General features: G+C 39.5%; 1 pseudogene; it reads right to left on the reverse strand.

Moving 5' to 3' along the window:
* Window positions 1-6,727: 6,727 nt before the first annotated feature.
* LOC125779893 (small nucleolar RNA U3) lies at window positions 6,728-6,930 on the reverse strand (annotated as a pseudogene).
* Between the last annotated feature and the right edge of the window lie 10,541 nt (window positions 6,931-17,471).

A 17,471-nucleotide genomic window follows, 5' to 3' on the forward strand; every position in this document is an offset into this window, starting at 1 on the left:
CTGTTAGGAACTGCGTCAAGTAATGATCTACCTCCCCGTGTTTTCGTTCCATCCATGCTTGTATGTTACCGATTAAGCGGTATGTTCATCGCCCCTTTCTTGATGTATCCCAGCGTGTTTCCCATTCGCTTAAGCTAGCTTGTCTTTCTTCTCTACGCTCTGCCACTGTTGGTTTCCGGCCTGCGGTTTTACTTTTATCATATATTCGCTTAAGTTCGAGAGCCCTTATGTCTGGAGACATAATTCCTGCTAGGACCCCGACAGCTTCATTAGAAGCCGTGCGAAATGCACTGAGTATTCTAATGGCGCTCAACCGGAACACCGATTGCGCCACTCCAGCATATGTCTTATGTATTAATACTGGTCCCCATACAGGCGCCGCATACATTACGATTGACTGGCTGACCTTGGCCAGAAGAGCTTTCCTGCTCTGTTTCGGCCCTTCTATATTTGCCATTATGCTTGATAAGGCCATGTTTACACGCGCCGCTTTTTCAATATGCATTTTGTAGTTGAACCTCGCATCAATCGTTACACCAAGATATTTCACAGCGGATTGTGTTGTAATGTTGTGCCCGTCTATGTTAAGCGAAATGGTTTCTAGCTTTTACCTGCTAGTTATAAGCACTGCTTCCGTTTTGTGGCCGGCAAGTTCGAGTTTTGCCTTCGTTAGCCTCTGCTTTATCTTCAGTACAGTATCACTACAAATACTTTGTATTTGATGGAGCTCCTTAGCTACTATTGTCACATCAATATCATCTGCGTATCCAATTATTTGCACTTCTCTCGGTAGAGGGAGGCGCAATATTCCATCATAGAGTGTATTCCAAAGGAGTGGGCCTAGCACAGATCCTTGTGGCACACCACCCGTTATCCTATACTTTTTTAGTCCTTCGTCAGTGTAATACAGCAGGATCCTATCGGCCAAATAACTATGTATGACGTACAACAAACAGCTCAGTGTTTTTTTGAGCACAAATGCACGCATTATATATGGCCAATGGGCCGAGTTAAACGCGTTTCTCACATCAAATGTGACGACCGCACAATATTCTTTGTTCCCGTACATCCACCTGTTTCCTTCAATAGCCTTTTTTGCTATACCTGCAACTTTCTTGATTGCATCAAGAGTTGACCGCTTTCTACGAAAACCAAATTGGTTATCACAGAGACCACCATCTCCTTCTAAATGATTTTCTAGACGGGTACAGATTATCCGCTCCAAGATTTTGCCCATCGTATCGATCATACAGAGCGGTCGACAGGAACTTGGTTCTCCTGCCGGTTTGTTTGGCTTCTGTAGGAGTACCAGTCGTTGTACTTTCCAAATTTTTGGGAACACTCCTTCATGAAGGCAACGTGTATATAAATCCGAGAATGGCTGTGGATGAAAGCTGATCGCAATTTTAAGAGCCCTATTCGGAATACCATCTAGTCCTGGTGCTTTATTTTCAAAACGCTCAGCAGCTTGAACAACTTCCTGCCCGGTGATTGCTGGCGCATCTGCGACTTCTCCGCGATAATTTCCTTCTTATTGATTTTGTTGTCGGAATAGGGTTTCTACTACATTTTTGAGTAATGAAGGACATGTAGGCGCTTGACATTTGCCACCTTTAATCCTTGACATTACTATCCTATACGCTGCTCCCCACGGATTTTCGTCCACTTTTTCGCATAATTCTTTGAAACATGTCATTTTACTCTTTTTATTGCCTTTTTTAGGCCGTTGCGTTTCTTTTTGAATGCTTCTCGCAGGCTGTCACAATCTAAGCTGCGTATGTTTCGCCTCGCTTCGTGGCTTTCACTTCTCAGAGATTCAATTTCTCGATTCCACCAATAAGCAGGCTTTCTCTGTGCGGCTGTCCTCTTTTTATTCATAGCGGCATCACAGGCTTTGCTTATGTATTGTACCAACAATTTGGCCTGTTGGTCTATGTCATCACTTCCGTTTACTTTTTTCCTCCAGCATTAACTTAAAAAGCTCCTCATCTAGGGTTTCAATTCTCCACCCCTTGGACTGCACCTTTTGGTGGCAAACATTTCCCTGTTGCATGCTGCCAGTTTCTGTCTGAACGGGGTTGTCTTGATGCATGCGTGTATACGCTTGATTACAGTTGAAAATAATTGCACTAAATTATTTACAAATTAATACAGTGTAACAATTGCTGTAACTGTACATAATCATAATCTGTAAAGAAATAATCGATGTACCGTAACATAATCGTTAGGATGAAACAATGTTTGATGTAGTTCTTTGGCGTATGAAAGGCATTCGTATGTCCTCACAAATCTCAACTTTTCTTAACTAATTACAAATTAAGCAAAGACACACCTGCATTGCATTGCGTATTTTATATTGCTAAAAACCGGCATATTTTTTGTTTCATTACTTCGAATTTATTAAAGGTCCATATTTTTAATTTAAATTCTTAACAAACAGAACGTAAAGTATCGTATGCTACTTAAGCCGGGATTCCTGTTGTAGGCTGCCATTCCCTCTTAAGTCTTCTTCTTCTTCTTTACTAGCGGAGAAACCGCTTACTACGCTATAGCCTAGTTAACAACAGCGCGTCAGTCGTTTCTTCTTTTCGCAAGGTGGCGCCAATTGGAAATTCCAAGCGAAGCCAGGTCCTTCTCTACCTGGTCGCTCCAACGGAGTGGAGGTCTTTCTCTCCCTCTGCTTCCCCCGGTGTCCAACGCCAACGATATTCGCCGTGGCCAACGCGCAAAGTACCATAAATCTTTCGCAGAACTTTTTTCTCGAAAACTCGCAACGTCGCCTTATCAGATGTTGTCATCGTCCAAGCCTCTGCACCATACATATAGCAGGACGGGAATAATGAGTGACTTACAGAGTTCTGTTTTTGTTCGTCGAAAGAGCACTTTACTGCTCGAAGTAGAATATGTTGGCAAGAGTGAAGTGGGTGCCTAGTCGCGAGTGCGACGACTGTTTGTTTGATGACAGGAGATATTTCGTCTTGCCCCCGTTCAGCACCAAACCCATTTTCTTCGAAGACTTATCCATTCTGGAGAAAGCAGAACTAATGGCGCGGTTGTTAAGGCCAATGATATCAATATTATCAGCATACGCCCGCAGTTGTACACTCTTATAGAAGATTGTACCTTTTCGGTTTAGTTCTGCAACTCGAATTATTTTCGAATTAATATATTCCCTCTTGAGTACCGCCAAAAAATTGCATCTTTGGTTGTGGTATTGCTATGGTATTGAAGTGATTGGAGTATAGTTAAGAAATGTTAGACAACCATTGATGAGAAAGCAAGGACGGCCAGATCTTCTAAATGTAAAGGGTCAAACCACGTCAAATGGTCTATGAAAATTTCGCAAAACCACCGACTTTGAAAATTAGCAGTTAATTACGAAGGGAATAAGACGCATACTCCGTGTTATAAATATTTCGTCAAAATTATATTTTTTGTTAAAGTTATTGAACGTTGAAATTTAGTGCACCATAAAGTTGTAAAATTATTTTCTCATAAACTACTACATAGAGATAAATAAATGAAATTTTGTGAAGTCAAAGAAAAATGTTTGTGCTCAATTATAAATACATAATTTTACATAATTTTTTGTTAAACAATTGAAATTTTTCATGTGTTATTCACACTAAACTATGTAAGACAACGTGGAAAATATTCACCTTCAATAATCTGCAAAAAAAATGTTGTTCATTCATACCATTCCAAAAATATTGAATTTTTTGTCCTCCTACCTCTCTTAAAACGTATGGAGCAGCGATCGTTGCGCAATATACGATCGTTGCGCTTATGCTCTTCTTGCGGCAAAGATGTCGGGAGCTTACAAGCGCTTTGCTCAACAATGTGTCACATACTTTTTACATGAAAAATTTCAATTGTTTAACAAAAAATTATGCAAAATATTATTATTTAAACAAGTGGATTGTGGAAAAATAATTATAATGTAGCACAAACATTTTTCTTTGACTTCACAAAATTTCATCGATTTATCTCTAGTAGTTTATGAGAAAATAATTTTACAATTTTATAGTGCACTAAATTTCAACCTTCAATAACTTTAACAAAAAATATAATTTTGACGAATTATTTATATATCCCCTTCCTAATGAACTGCTAATTTTCAAAATCGGTGATTTTGCTGGACCACTTGACATGGTTTGACCCTAAATGATATTCATTCATTTTGCTTATTATGGAAATTCAACTACTTATTAACAAGTAAGGAAGAAGGAAGTTCAGGTGTAATCGAACATTTTATAATCTTAGAACTTGCAAGGATCAAAGCCTGGGGAATACCTTCAGGTCTTGGCAAAATTTTATGCCGTCAAGATAATGTTATGTACCGATTTTGGTTGAAATTGGTTCGGTCCGGAGATATGTAATGCCCATTGTCCAATTTTGAAACTGACTCCCATTATGACCTATTTTACTATCCTGGGTGTAAAGCTTAAAGTCTCTAACGGCTGAAGTTATTGATTTATCGCACGTTGAGTAGCTTTTCATATAACGGTTATATGGGGAGTGCGCGGTTACCATCCGATTTCACACTTTCGTAAGAGTTCACTGTTCAATCTTAGATATTATAGCTTGAATGAGTTGGGAGATGTATACACTGCTCTTACCGAAGTCGATTCGTTGTTCCCAATAATCGTAGTGAGTTTTATTCTGGAGTTTATTTATGGCAATTTATAGAGAAATGTCAACAAACGTATTGGAATTCCTTAAATTGAGGTAATGAAGTTTGAACCAAAGTCTATGCCCACTCCATTAATATTCAGCGCCATAATTTTTTGAAAACTTGTCTAAAGTAAACAGTTTAAATTCAGGGCGAAAAACTTCTCATTCGACATAACATGGCGCGCTTTTCAAATAGTGATGATTGAGCTTTGATTTCCACGTCATGACCATAAACCTATCTTTCGAGTAGATGTGTATCGTCGGGGACTGAGTTCAATATCTGTTGAGTAATGTCAACACGACGCTTTTTTACACCAATAAACGTTCTTTTGTCCGAGTTTTAAACGTAAGCGTTTTATGGGAAGTTGGCCGGCTTATAATACGATTCCGCCTCTTTTGGAACTTTCGGACGTGTTGCTGTTCTTCATCATAAATTTTCAAGTGCCTTAGTCACATACACACACACACTTATATAAACAAACAAATAGAAATGCAATAGATGCACACTAGCAAATGTATACAAATGCATTTGCTGATAAAATAATATGTGTACTTTTAAATAAGATCAACACATTTGTTATGTGTTATGCGTTAGTCAGATAATTAATTCAAAAACATAGACTAAGAATTTTGTATAAAAGGAACTGTTCAGCAATAATAAAATCAGATTTGAAATATACAACCCTATCACGCATTTCGACTTGGATTGAAATTTTCTCCGTTTGGCAACTTTGGTATCATGCGTTCCGTTCCCGTTCAGTTCAACTTCGAAATTTATAATTCTGCCTATCATGCATTTCGATCGTAGCTCCGTTCTGCTAAGTTGCAATTTTGTTGGCGGAGAACTTTTTGTGTTTTTATTTTGCTGCTCAGCTCATCTTTTGGGTGACTTTTTTTTACACAATTTCGAAAGTTTTGAGCCTGTTTTTCAGTTAAGAAAAAAAGGTTGCCTCAGAATGGCACACCCTAATACATATATTATGTCGTTTGCACATTTGTCTGTAAATGTTCTACAAAAGCATATTTCTATACTTAAACAAAATTATTTGAACCATCGTATGTTTCTTATGTACATACATAACAAAACCATACTTAAGTCAGCGCAACCTAAGTGTCAATGGTGGTGTTGGTAGTAAGCGCTTGGAAAGTCAAGATGCTACCACGGGTTCGAATCTCGACAGGATAAATTTTTAATTTTTTGCTTTTAAGATCGTATACTATACAAATAGATATTTTTCTTACTATTAAAAGGCATACATCTTCTATCCTATCCTGTGTATCTGCACGTGCTCATATGAGTGTATGTATACGGATGTGCGCGTTCCGAAATTGAAATCATATTTTCATCACTTATCAATATACTTATTACATGTGCGCGCATTGACTTGCATGTTCATCCATTCACATATACTTATATGTACATATATTTGCATACATTGCCAAACAAATAATGCACATGCATACAAACATACATATGCGTACACATATGAATATGTCACCAACAAAAAATTGATCTTCACAAGACAATATGGCAGCCAAATTGGCGAAGAACAAGTGTAGTAAATTTTACAACAAAAACGATTTCATTCATGAACGCAGGCGCAAATTCCACAAGCGATCTCGCTTCATTCATTAAAACAGAGGCTCTAACATCTCCCCTAGCATGCCTTTGCCAACAAGTCGTCTTTTCGCGACGATGGCAAAAGCCAAAAATCATAAATTGCACAACTTTCTGGTGCTTCTCGCTAAAATCTGCGTCGATATGTATTCACGATCATACGTATACATACATACATATTTACGCATGTCTGTAGGCGAAGCTACTACAGCGGCAAGGGGTGACAATCGGCGGCCATTACTTTACTTATGCCATAGAAATTCTATTGCTACGAATATGGAAATGACAACGAAATAATGCAAATATGCATATTTCTAAAGGTAATTAATTTCTTTGAAGAAATGAAAGGAATGAATGATCCTGAGAAGTATAGTCTTAACTTTTCAACGGCCAACGCAGAGTATTTCAACCAAAAGGAATTTATTCATTAAAATCACCACTCAGAAGTCGTTTTATCCGTTGTAAGCGAACGATTTTTGAAGAAACATCATTTCTAATATGCCAAAAGACAAAATTAGAAATGAACTTCTTAAACCTCACGCTGTCAGATAAAACGATATACTTCGTCATTGCGGGTCGATTTCCAAGAAATGTAACTGTAGACTAACTACAGAAATGATCCTGTAAAGTATAGCCTTAATTTTTCAACGGCCAACGCAGAGTATTTCTTCCTAACGATACGCAAAATAGTTGAGAATTCGCAGAAATGAAAGACAAGCGAAAGAAAAATAAGTATAACTTCAATAATGTACAAGCATACAAACATACATATGCGCACACATGTGAATATGTCACCAACCAAAAATTGAAACATTGTTCTACAAAAACAACAACAGCATAAGCATGGCAACATTCTGTTGTTGGTAGAAAAGCCGAGCTGTGCCGAAAGAAACGAACAAACGATCGCCGATTGTCACCGCTTCGCTTGGTGCTCAAACATCTTCGCAGACAAGGTTGCGTTAGATTCATATTGAGCAAGGTTGCGCAACCTGAATCTATCGCAACCTTTTCCGAACTCGTATAAGAAGTACAACTTCAACAAAAAGGAAATATTTCAGTAAAAAGCAGTGTCTATCACTTATTACCCCCACCCGAGGTAAGAAGTAAGTGACGCAGCGTTGTAACTATTTTACTTAACAATCGGTTTTACCGAATAGATTTACATGTTTATATGTTTTCGATTATTTACCTTTCAGGGTTGGTCTGATTGCCCATCTTTAATACCAACGTTCTTGAGTGCCAAGGATACATACATACATAAGTATTACAAAAAATATTATACTTTTAGCGATATGTCATTAGAAATTTGATATCTTATTAACTTACGTTTAACATATTTTGAGTCTAAAACTAACTTAGTTTCATTACTACATTTTCTTTAGTGAAGTAATAAGTTACTAAATTACTTCTTCTTAATTAACGTAGACACCGCTTACGCGATTATAGCGGAGTTAACAACAGCGCACCAGTCGTTTATTCTTTTCGCTACGTATCGCCAATTGCATATTCCAAGCGTAGCCAGGTCTTTCTCCACTTGGTGTTTCCAACGGAGTTGAGGTCTTCCTCTTCCTCTGCTTCCCCCCGCAGGTACTGTGTCGAATACTTTCAGAGCTGGAGTGTTTTCATCCATCCGGACAACATGACCAACCCAGCGTAGCCGCTGTCTTTTAATTCGCTGAACTATGCCAATGTCGTCTTATATCTCATCTCCTTGTCCAGTCTGGAGAAAGCAGAACTAACGGCGCGGGTGTTGAGGCCGATGATATCAATATCATTGTACCTGCTCGATTAAGTTCTGCAGCTCGAACTATTTTCTCCAACAGAAGATTGAAGAAGTCGCACGATAGGGAGTCGCCTTGTCTGAAACCTCGTTTGGTATCGAACGGCTCGGAGAGGTCCTTCCCGATCCTGACAGGTTTGTTGACGGTGGGCTTTAATCTTTCACACAATACGCTCTATAGAACCTTATATGCGATGTTGAGGAGGCTTATCCCACGGTAGTTGGCGCAGATTGTGGGGTTTCCGTTTTTATGGATTGGGCATAGTACACTCAAATTCCAATCGTTGGGCATGCTTTCGTCCGACCATATTTTACAAAGAAGCTGATGCATGCTCCCTATCAGTTCTTCGCCGCCGTGACTGAATAGCTCGGCCGGCAATCCATCGGCCACCACCGCTTTGTTGCCCTTCAGGCGGCTAATTGCTATTCGAACTTCTTCAGGGTCAGGCAATGGAACGTCTGCTCCATCGTCATCGATTGGGGAATCGGTTTCGCCTTCTCTTGGTGTTGTGCGTTCACTGCCATTCAGCAGGCTGGAGAAGTGTTTCCTCCATAATTTAAGTATGCTCTGGGCATCGGTGACTAGATCACCTTTGGGGGTTCTACAAGAGTATGCTCCGGTCTTGAAACCTTCTGTAAGCCGCCGCATTTTTTCGTAGAATTTTCGAGCATTACCCCTGTCTGCCAGCTTATCAAGCTCTTCGTACTCACGCATTTCGGCCTCTTTCTTTTTCTGTCTACAAATGCGTCTCGCTTCCCTCTTCAACTCTCGGTATCTATCCCATCCCGAACGTGTTGTGGCCGATCGTAACGTTGCGAGGTAGGCAGCCTGATTTCTTTCCGCTGCGACACGGCACTCCTCGTCGTACCAGCTGTTCTTTTGCACTTTCCAAAAGCCAATGGTTTCGGGTCAGCTTTACGTTAGGAGTTTAAAATGGCGTCCCACGGTTCCCTTATACCGAGAACGTCAGAACCGACCGTGAGGAAACCAGACGGTACCCTATGCTGGACACCATCACTTAGGGAGGCAAAATCTTACACCGAAAAGGATGATGTGGATATCGGGGAAGCAGGTTTTACTATCGCTAAGGTGGTAAGTCAGAGGCAGTCGGTATGACTTTTGACATAAACCAAAGAAAGGGCAGAAATGCGAGACGAATTCTAAGGACACTTTGAAGATGCATGTGATGCCAGCAACAGCCTTTTGAAGCCCTACGGTGACTAGCAGGCTGAGTAGCATGCTGCTACAATTGAGTGGTTCAAAAGGAGTGTGTAGCGGCACGCTAAGTGGTGAAGTGAAGTTAAACGAGCCAGTCTTCGTTTAAGCGGCAGAGATCGCAGAATGGAGAATCCTCCCTCGGCAAGAGCCACGGGTGGGTCCACAGAGCTTAGCTTGTACGAGCACAGCAAGGGAATGGAGCCATATCACATGAGAAGTGGATGCAAGTAGCTGCTATTTCCATTTTCATGAAGGTGATTAGGGGAAACCCCGGGCCATCACCGACGGTGCTGGGTGGCAACATAACATGCACAAGCTGGTGAAGTGTGGCGACGAAAGGTCAGAATACCTTTACATAGCGGCCTCAGCCTGATTGGGGCAGTACGGAATGGAAGGCTCGAAGCGATGGCAAAATCGGATCTTTCGATGTGGCCCCGAGCTCGTATCTGACTACGAGTCGAACCGTCCACCCCGTTGAAATCAAGGAGATGTTGCAGTATTGCAATCTTTATCTACCCACCCACGCCTGGAGAGTGCTTCGGCTATGGAGGTGCGAGAAGCCATGTGAAGGAGCAAGCCCTGATACTCCCAAACAAGGAGTCCCTCGCTCCGTGACACAAAGGGCCTTAAGATATGGCTATGAGAGGGTGGTCCTCAGGATGCTCCCGATGACATCTCTGAACAAAACTTGTCTTTCGGCAAGAAATCTGTCGTTACCGCTGGGCAGAAAGAAAATGCCGCAGAATTTTAGCATCGGCCTACTTGCCGCATGACAACAAGGCGGAATCTGATTTTCTGAGGAAAGTCCTGGCAGAGGTCAGGCGAAGAAGGACCGGCATTACAATTGGCTCAGATGCCAACTCTACGTAGACCGTCTGGGGAAGCTCAGACACTAATGCACGAAGTGCGTAATTTTTTGATTTTTTGTGCGAAATATCTGCTGTCATCAAACAAACAGTCTTTGCACTCACATCTTGGCTCTCACATCACTGTTGACAGTCATAACTTTGAAGTCGGTGATAATTTCGTCTATCTTAGAACCAGTGTAAACACCATCAAAAATGTCAGCCTGGAAATCTAATGCAGGATAACTCTTGCAAACAGGTGCTACTTCGGACTGAGTAGACCATTGAGAAGTAAAGTCCTCTCTCGAAAAACAAAAACCGAACTCTATAAGTCACTCATAATTCCCGTCCTGTTATGTGGTGCAGAGGCTTGGTCGATAACAACAACTGATGAGTCGACGTTGCGAGTTTTCGAGAGAAAAGTTCTGCGAAAGATTTATGGTACTTTGCGCGTTGGCCACGGCGAATATCGTTGGCGTTGGACACCGGGGGAAGCAGAGGGAGAGAAAGACCTCCACTCCGTTGGAGCGACCAGGTAGAGAAGGACCTGGCTTCGCTTGGAATTTCCAATTGGCGCCACCCTGCGAAAAGAAGAAACGACTGACGCGCTGTTGTTAACTAGGCTATAATCGCGTAAGCGGTGTCTACGTCAGTAAAGAAGAAGAAGATATTAAAAATAATACTAAAAAAATTAAAATTTGGTTATAAGTTAATGTTTTCAGTTAGTATTTTGTCGGATAGCCTTTTGATTCAATCACAGCTTTACATCTTCTAGGCAGACTACCGACCAAACGCTGACATCGCCCAGTTGATATGCTCTGCTATATTTCCTTGACATTTTGAAATAATTCGTCAGCATTTTTGCTTGATAGAACCCATACAAATTTTCGGAATACAAATTGGGACCTGTAAAGCAGGAAGCTTCGAACAGCTCTTCCAACCGCGCAACAGAGACTGGATACTATCCTCGAATGCGATTGATGTCTTCAATTCAGTGGCTAAGGTTACTCTTGAAAGCTCCTGTCCTCTGTAAACTCAGAAAAATAAAAGGAAACCTCATCGAACATCGGAGCTAACGGAGATTAGATCTTCGAGCAGAAGGCTTTTCAAAAATGTCGGTAAAAGTGGCTATATAGACTACTGGGCGCTGTATAAGAATTGAAGAAAGTCAAGAGAGCCTGCGTAAGCGTAGAAGGCTGCCACTGGAGGAGCTCCGGGAAGGGCATACAGGCATTCTTGTGGTAGGTTGACAGCCCACACTGACGATGTAGTCCTTATTCCGTCTACAAGCTTACCGGAAAGTACCTAAATGTGGTATCCAACTGGGCGAATAGACGCGGCTTATTATATAGTTAAAAATTACTAAATAATTAAATACATCTGATACATTAAATTTAACCACCGATATCGTATAACTGGGCTTTAAAGGAATCGTGGTCTAAATTGGGCGATGGGGATGGCACCGCCCACTTTTAGGTGAAAACAAAATCTCGAGACCCCTATGACCGAATTCAACCAAATTCGGTATATGGTATTCTATTAATATCAGTAAATATAGTGTAAAAATAAGTGAAAACGAACAACCTACTTCCCATATAACGAAATTTTAAATTTCATCTAAATCTTTCCTTTCGATTGTACAAACCAAGACGCAATTGTTATAACGAAATGAAATTTTGCAAGAATAATGCTTTTAGAGTACACCACTTTATGGTCAAAAATTGCCTAAACAAATTGAAAGCGCAAATATATCCTATATAGTGTATTTAGCGCACATTATTTGAAAGAAAACTTTTAATTTTATTTAATTACAATTTCACATATAGTATATTAATCGACGTAAACAGTTTAAAGTAAAGGCCCTTGGAGACGATCAAATTATCACGTCAAGCATTGCATATGTGTTAGTGATGTTCCCTCGGTTTGTGCCCGTCGTCGGAAGATGATTTACTTTTGTTAACAGCTGCTGTTGTTATATTAAAAATAATACAGAAAATAGAAAGGAAGAGGGAGTGGATGAAAGTATGGTATCAAAAACGAAATCAATTTACCCACGAAAATCTGTTGGACAAATTGAAAATATCAAGCGAATGCGATTACCACAACTTTTTGAGAATGGATTCACAAACATTCAATGAACTCCTAAATATGGTGAAACGAAACATACAAAAAGAGGATACAATAATACGAGAAGCTATTACGCCCAATTAGCGATTGTCAGCCACACTCAGATATTTGGCTACCGGAAAAAAATTCGAAAATCCAAAATTCTTGACAGCAATTTCCCCAAGATCTCTAGGATTAATTGTGATGGAATCTAGTAAATAACGGGTGATTTTTTTGAGGTTAGGATTTTCATGCATTAGTATTTGACAGATCACGTGGGATTTCAGACATGGTGTCAAAGAGAAAGATGCTCAGTATGCTTTGACATTTCATCATGAATAGACTTACTAACGAGCAACGCTTGCAAATCATTGAATTTTATTACCAAAATCAGTGTTCGGTTCGAAATGTGTTTCGCGCGCGTGTTTTGTTCAGCGATGAGGCTCATTTCTGGTTGAATGGCTACGTAAATAAGCAAAATTGCCGCATTTGGGGTGAAGAGCAACCAGAAGCCGTTCAAGAACTGCCCATGCATCCCGAAAAATGCACTGTTTGGTGTGGTTTGTACGCTGGTGGAATCATTGGACCGTATTTTTTCAAAGATGCTGTTGGACGCAACGTTACGGTGAATGGCGATCGCTATCGTTCGATGCTAACAAACTTTTTGTTGCCAAAAATGGAAGAACTGAACTTGGTTGACATGTGGTTTCAACAAGATGGCGCTACATGCCACACAGCTCGCGATTCTATGGCCATTTTGAGGGAAAACTTCGGACAACAATTCATCTCAAGAAATGGACCCGTAAGTTGGCCACCAAGATCATGCGATTTAACGCCTTTAGACTATTTTTTGTGGGGCTACGTCAAGTCTAAAGTCTACAGAAATAAGCCAGCAACTATTCCAGCTTTGGAAGACAACATTTCCGAAGAAATTCGGGCTATTCCGGCCGAAATGCTCGAAAAAGTTGCCCAAAATTGGACTTTCCGAATGGACCACCTAAGACGCAGCCGCGGTCAACATTTAAATGAAATTATCTTCAAAAAGTAAATGTCATGAACCAATCTAACGTTTCAAATAAAGAACCGATGAGATTTTGCAAATTTTATGCGTTTTTTTTTTTTAAAAAGTTATCAAGCTCTTAAAAAATCACCCTATATATTAATAAATGAAATTATCGTATTATATTACTTTTTTTTTAATTACGTGTTATTGAAAGAACAATAAAAATTTGGGGTGATTCAGTCACATTAGTCTCAGCATCATTAACTGTGTTTGTCGAAGCGCTGATTATCGGAGTGGTACACCCGCTGCTATGATATATTATAGGATTCGAAATCCCACTACAGAAATTTATTCCAGGTGGCTCATTTTGTTTTTCATTGAATTTCTGTTAAGGGTTCCCATTTCACCCTCAAACAATAAATCTTCTACGAACTTTTCGTAGATCATTTGCTCTGTTGGCATCAGGCTTTCTCTATGTCGACCTTGTTAGAAATGCAACTAGGTGACACAAGCAATCCAAGGATTCTAAAACGATAAAAAAATTTAAATTTATATTACAAATACATAATTTTAATCCATTTTATTTTCAGGCGCCGGAATCAGAATTAGACTGGAAAAAACGTGCGGATGAATTTAATGAAATGTGGAGTTTTCCCAATTGCATACGAGCAATCGACGTGAAACATATTGCAATAAAAAAAAAACTCCTAAATCCGGCTCTTTCTATTATATTTCAGCTAAAAAAATGTCGATAGTATTGTCGATAGTCATGTGCTATGTAATAATGGTCGTAATAAAAAATACCGGTTTTGGGAAAGCCCTAAATAGTAAATCGTTATCAATACCTCCACCATCGCAACTTCCAAACAGTGACAAGGTGCTGTCATATGTTTTTGGGGCAGATATTGCTTTCCAAATGCAGGAAAATCTACAAAAACCATTTCCTGGCTCCAGTTTAACAACAAAAGAACGCATTTTTAAAGATTGAGCAGAGCACCCAGAATTGTAGAAAATGTGTTTGGCATATTGGTGTCTAGATTTCGCGCACTACAAACCACCACTTCTCTAACACCAGAAAATGCAAAAAACAATTTTAACGTGTTGCTATCTTCATAATTGTGCGACAAACGTATGCATTTACAAATTTAATTGACCAGTAAACTACTAGTACTAGAACAGGCAATTTAATCGAAGGTATTTGGCAGATAGAATTAGATTTAAATGCTCTAGAATCTCCTCAAATACGTAATTCTTCAAATAAATCTAAACTAATTCGAGAAACTTTTGCTGAATATTTCACTGACGAAAGCAAACAAAATACACTAATTAACACACATAAATTAATATGCTGTGTGTGTCGACTTCATTTAAAAATTTCATTTCATGGTGTTTAAATGAGTTAAGCATCCACCCACTCTCCCGGAAAAACTGGCGCACCCTAATAAGAAAGCTTAAATCACCACAGATGACGACACTTCAACACAACACCAATATAAGAACCACACTCGTACGCAACCCAACTCACCACACTTTTAACCAACAAAAGGAATGGACAACGAGAAAGCTCACACAATTCGATCTACACAAGCCGCACATCAACAATCGCTTCATACTTTCTCTTCTACACTGCGCCGCGGAATTCCCACTTTTGCTTCGATCGTTGTCGTTCCATCCGCGCCGACAGCGATCCAACATATCCTATTTCGATTCGACGCGATATATTATTTCGCAAAACATGTTATGCAAACAAAGGATAACTTAAAATAAATTGTACCTTTTAAATACACAACTCTTTTTTTCATTTTAAACACTCGCGCGAATGTAAGTGCATATTGAGTCACCAATGGTTTGCATTCCCCAATAAATTGGTTAGTTAATTATTCACATGGTAATGAAATAGGTTCGCATCGGAAGAGTCATCAGTACCAGCTCCATTTTTTTGACTTCGCCCAGCCTTTGCTTTTCACGTCGGAAATTTGTCCGGAGGATATTAATTTTCATTTTTAAATCTTCTATCGTTGAATTCTGGTATTGCTCTTTAGAAATTTCGAACAACACTACTGTTTTTTTTTCCTCTCGATTGCTATATGCTTCCAGCTGTGTATCTTCAAAAAAGTTGGCAAAAATAATAATGTAAAATACGAAGAACTTGATCAGATCGCCTTACTAGATCATATAGCTGCCATACAAACTGAACGATCTCGGAATCTAGTGCTTGTAAGGAAATCTTTTGCATTTGACAAGATACTTATATTCATTAAATTTGGTATATGTAGATTATTTTCTAAGGCAACAACGTATTCTCCGAAGAAATTGTTCAGATCGATTAACTATAGCATATAGCTGCTATACAAACTGAATCATCGAATCTTCACGAAATGTGGTATGAGTTATTGTTCATGGAAATAATGTAATATCGGGAGAAATTGTTCAGATCGACTCACTATAGCATATAGCTGCCATACAAACCGAACGATCGGAATCAAGGGCTTGTATGAAGAACTTTCGCATTTGACGTGGTATCTTGACAATGGGAATATTTGCGCTTAAATGGAAGCAAAAATACAAAGGAAACATTTAATGTAGCTCTATAAATAAGAAGGAATAAGGAGAATCGACGCGAGCGACGTTAACGACGCATTTATTTCGATCGCGCAGCATGATAGTGAATTTTGCATAATTCTCAATAGATTCCTCGCCATTCACGAGATCCACTTTCTAATCGGTTGCTGCTTGGGGCCCAGTACCGCACGTTCGAAAACCTAATCATTAGTAAGTTTAAAAAAAAAAAAAAATGCCACTACGTTATACATATATTGCAACAAGAATTAATAAATCGAAGGTACTTTTCTCCCATCTTGACATAGGTGACTCAGAATGCTTTTGAAATCAAGGTTACGCGCACATTGTAATGGGTTTCAACATTAGATTGATAGTAATGGATGCCCTAGCATAATTTTTTGATACATCTTCCAATGCCTAGATACCTATATCTTTTCGCTAGACTTCTGGTTAGAAGGATCCCTTTTATCATAGCCGCGCGAAATTTAAAATAGTGTTTATAAGTGTCTCTTCAGCAATTGTGTAAACTGATCGAATCGACAAATACAACTATATCCTACAAAAATTATTTGAGAACTTTAGGAATAGCAGAATAGGCGCCTGCAACGAGTCCTTAAGGAGCGGCTGTTTAGTGAGCGCGATCCAACGAGTTTTACAACGAGATAAGACGAATCCATATATGTATATAGGCGGACATCACCGCAGCAAGTCTTCCAATCAACGAGTAGTTCAAAATTGGGGACTCAATCACTAAATGTCTGATCATAAGTTTGTGATATTAGCATGGAATGCCTTCACAAAATTTTCTTCGCCTACATACCTAAATCGCCGTTTTGTCTGAATTTTTCAGCCGACTTTTAGCTAACAACAGGGGCAGGTGGCGCGTTAGGTTTGTATCGCATAACAGATCCATATATCGCAGCTCACATAACTTTTGATGGTATCGTGTCAAATTTGGCAACAAAACTATAATATGCGCTCAGCCATAGTCCTACGCATAGCTGGATCTAGTAAACCAATCACAATAATCAAACTCAGCTAATTGAATATCAAAGACAGGTAACACTCTGATACGAAAAGTACTTAACGACTCTGCATTTATGACACGGTGACCAATATGAAGTGAAGCAGGCGTTCCTGCAATATTTGTCTACAGTTTTAGTATAAGAAATTGTTTTTTTTTTAATTTATCTGTAATCGACTTCCACCATTTGCCGATAAATACTAATGATATTTAAAAACTACCATAACCACTCCTTTTGGGTTGTTTGAGTACACGCATATGACTTTTGGCCTGTGGTATGCAGCCCAAACGTTCCGTCTAATCGAAGTTTGAAGTGGCCGAACCGGAAATTTGGGTCACTCTGTCACAGAAGAAGGTATCCGTCCACTGATAAGAAGCGTTTCAGCATTGACAAGATTTGAATTGTGAACCGTCACAAATCAGCTTAAAAGTTTTTTAACGATGCTCAATTTGTATCGCAGATTTTTGTCAAAGCCCTTTTGCTTTTTGATACCGGGAAACAAGAAAAACGAGAACAGAAAACTAGTATAGACCAACAGGGTGATACAACACGTCGAAATTAAAAAAACCAGATCGCAAATTGTGCTATGCTAGTGATCCCACTGCCTCATGCAGCACTATTTTTCTGAGTAGCCTAGCT

The sequence above is a fragment of the Bactrocera dorsalis genome, chromosome 6 (genome assembly GCF_023373825.1).
Source record: "Bactrocera dorsalis isolate Fly_Bdor chromosome 6, ASM2337382v1, whole genome shotgun sequence".
NCBI classification, from domain to species: domain Eukaryota; kingdom Metazoa; phylum Arthropoda; class Insecta; order Diptera; family Tephritidae; genus Bactrocera; species Bactrocera dorsalis.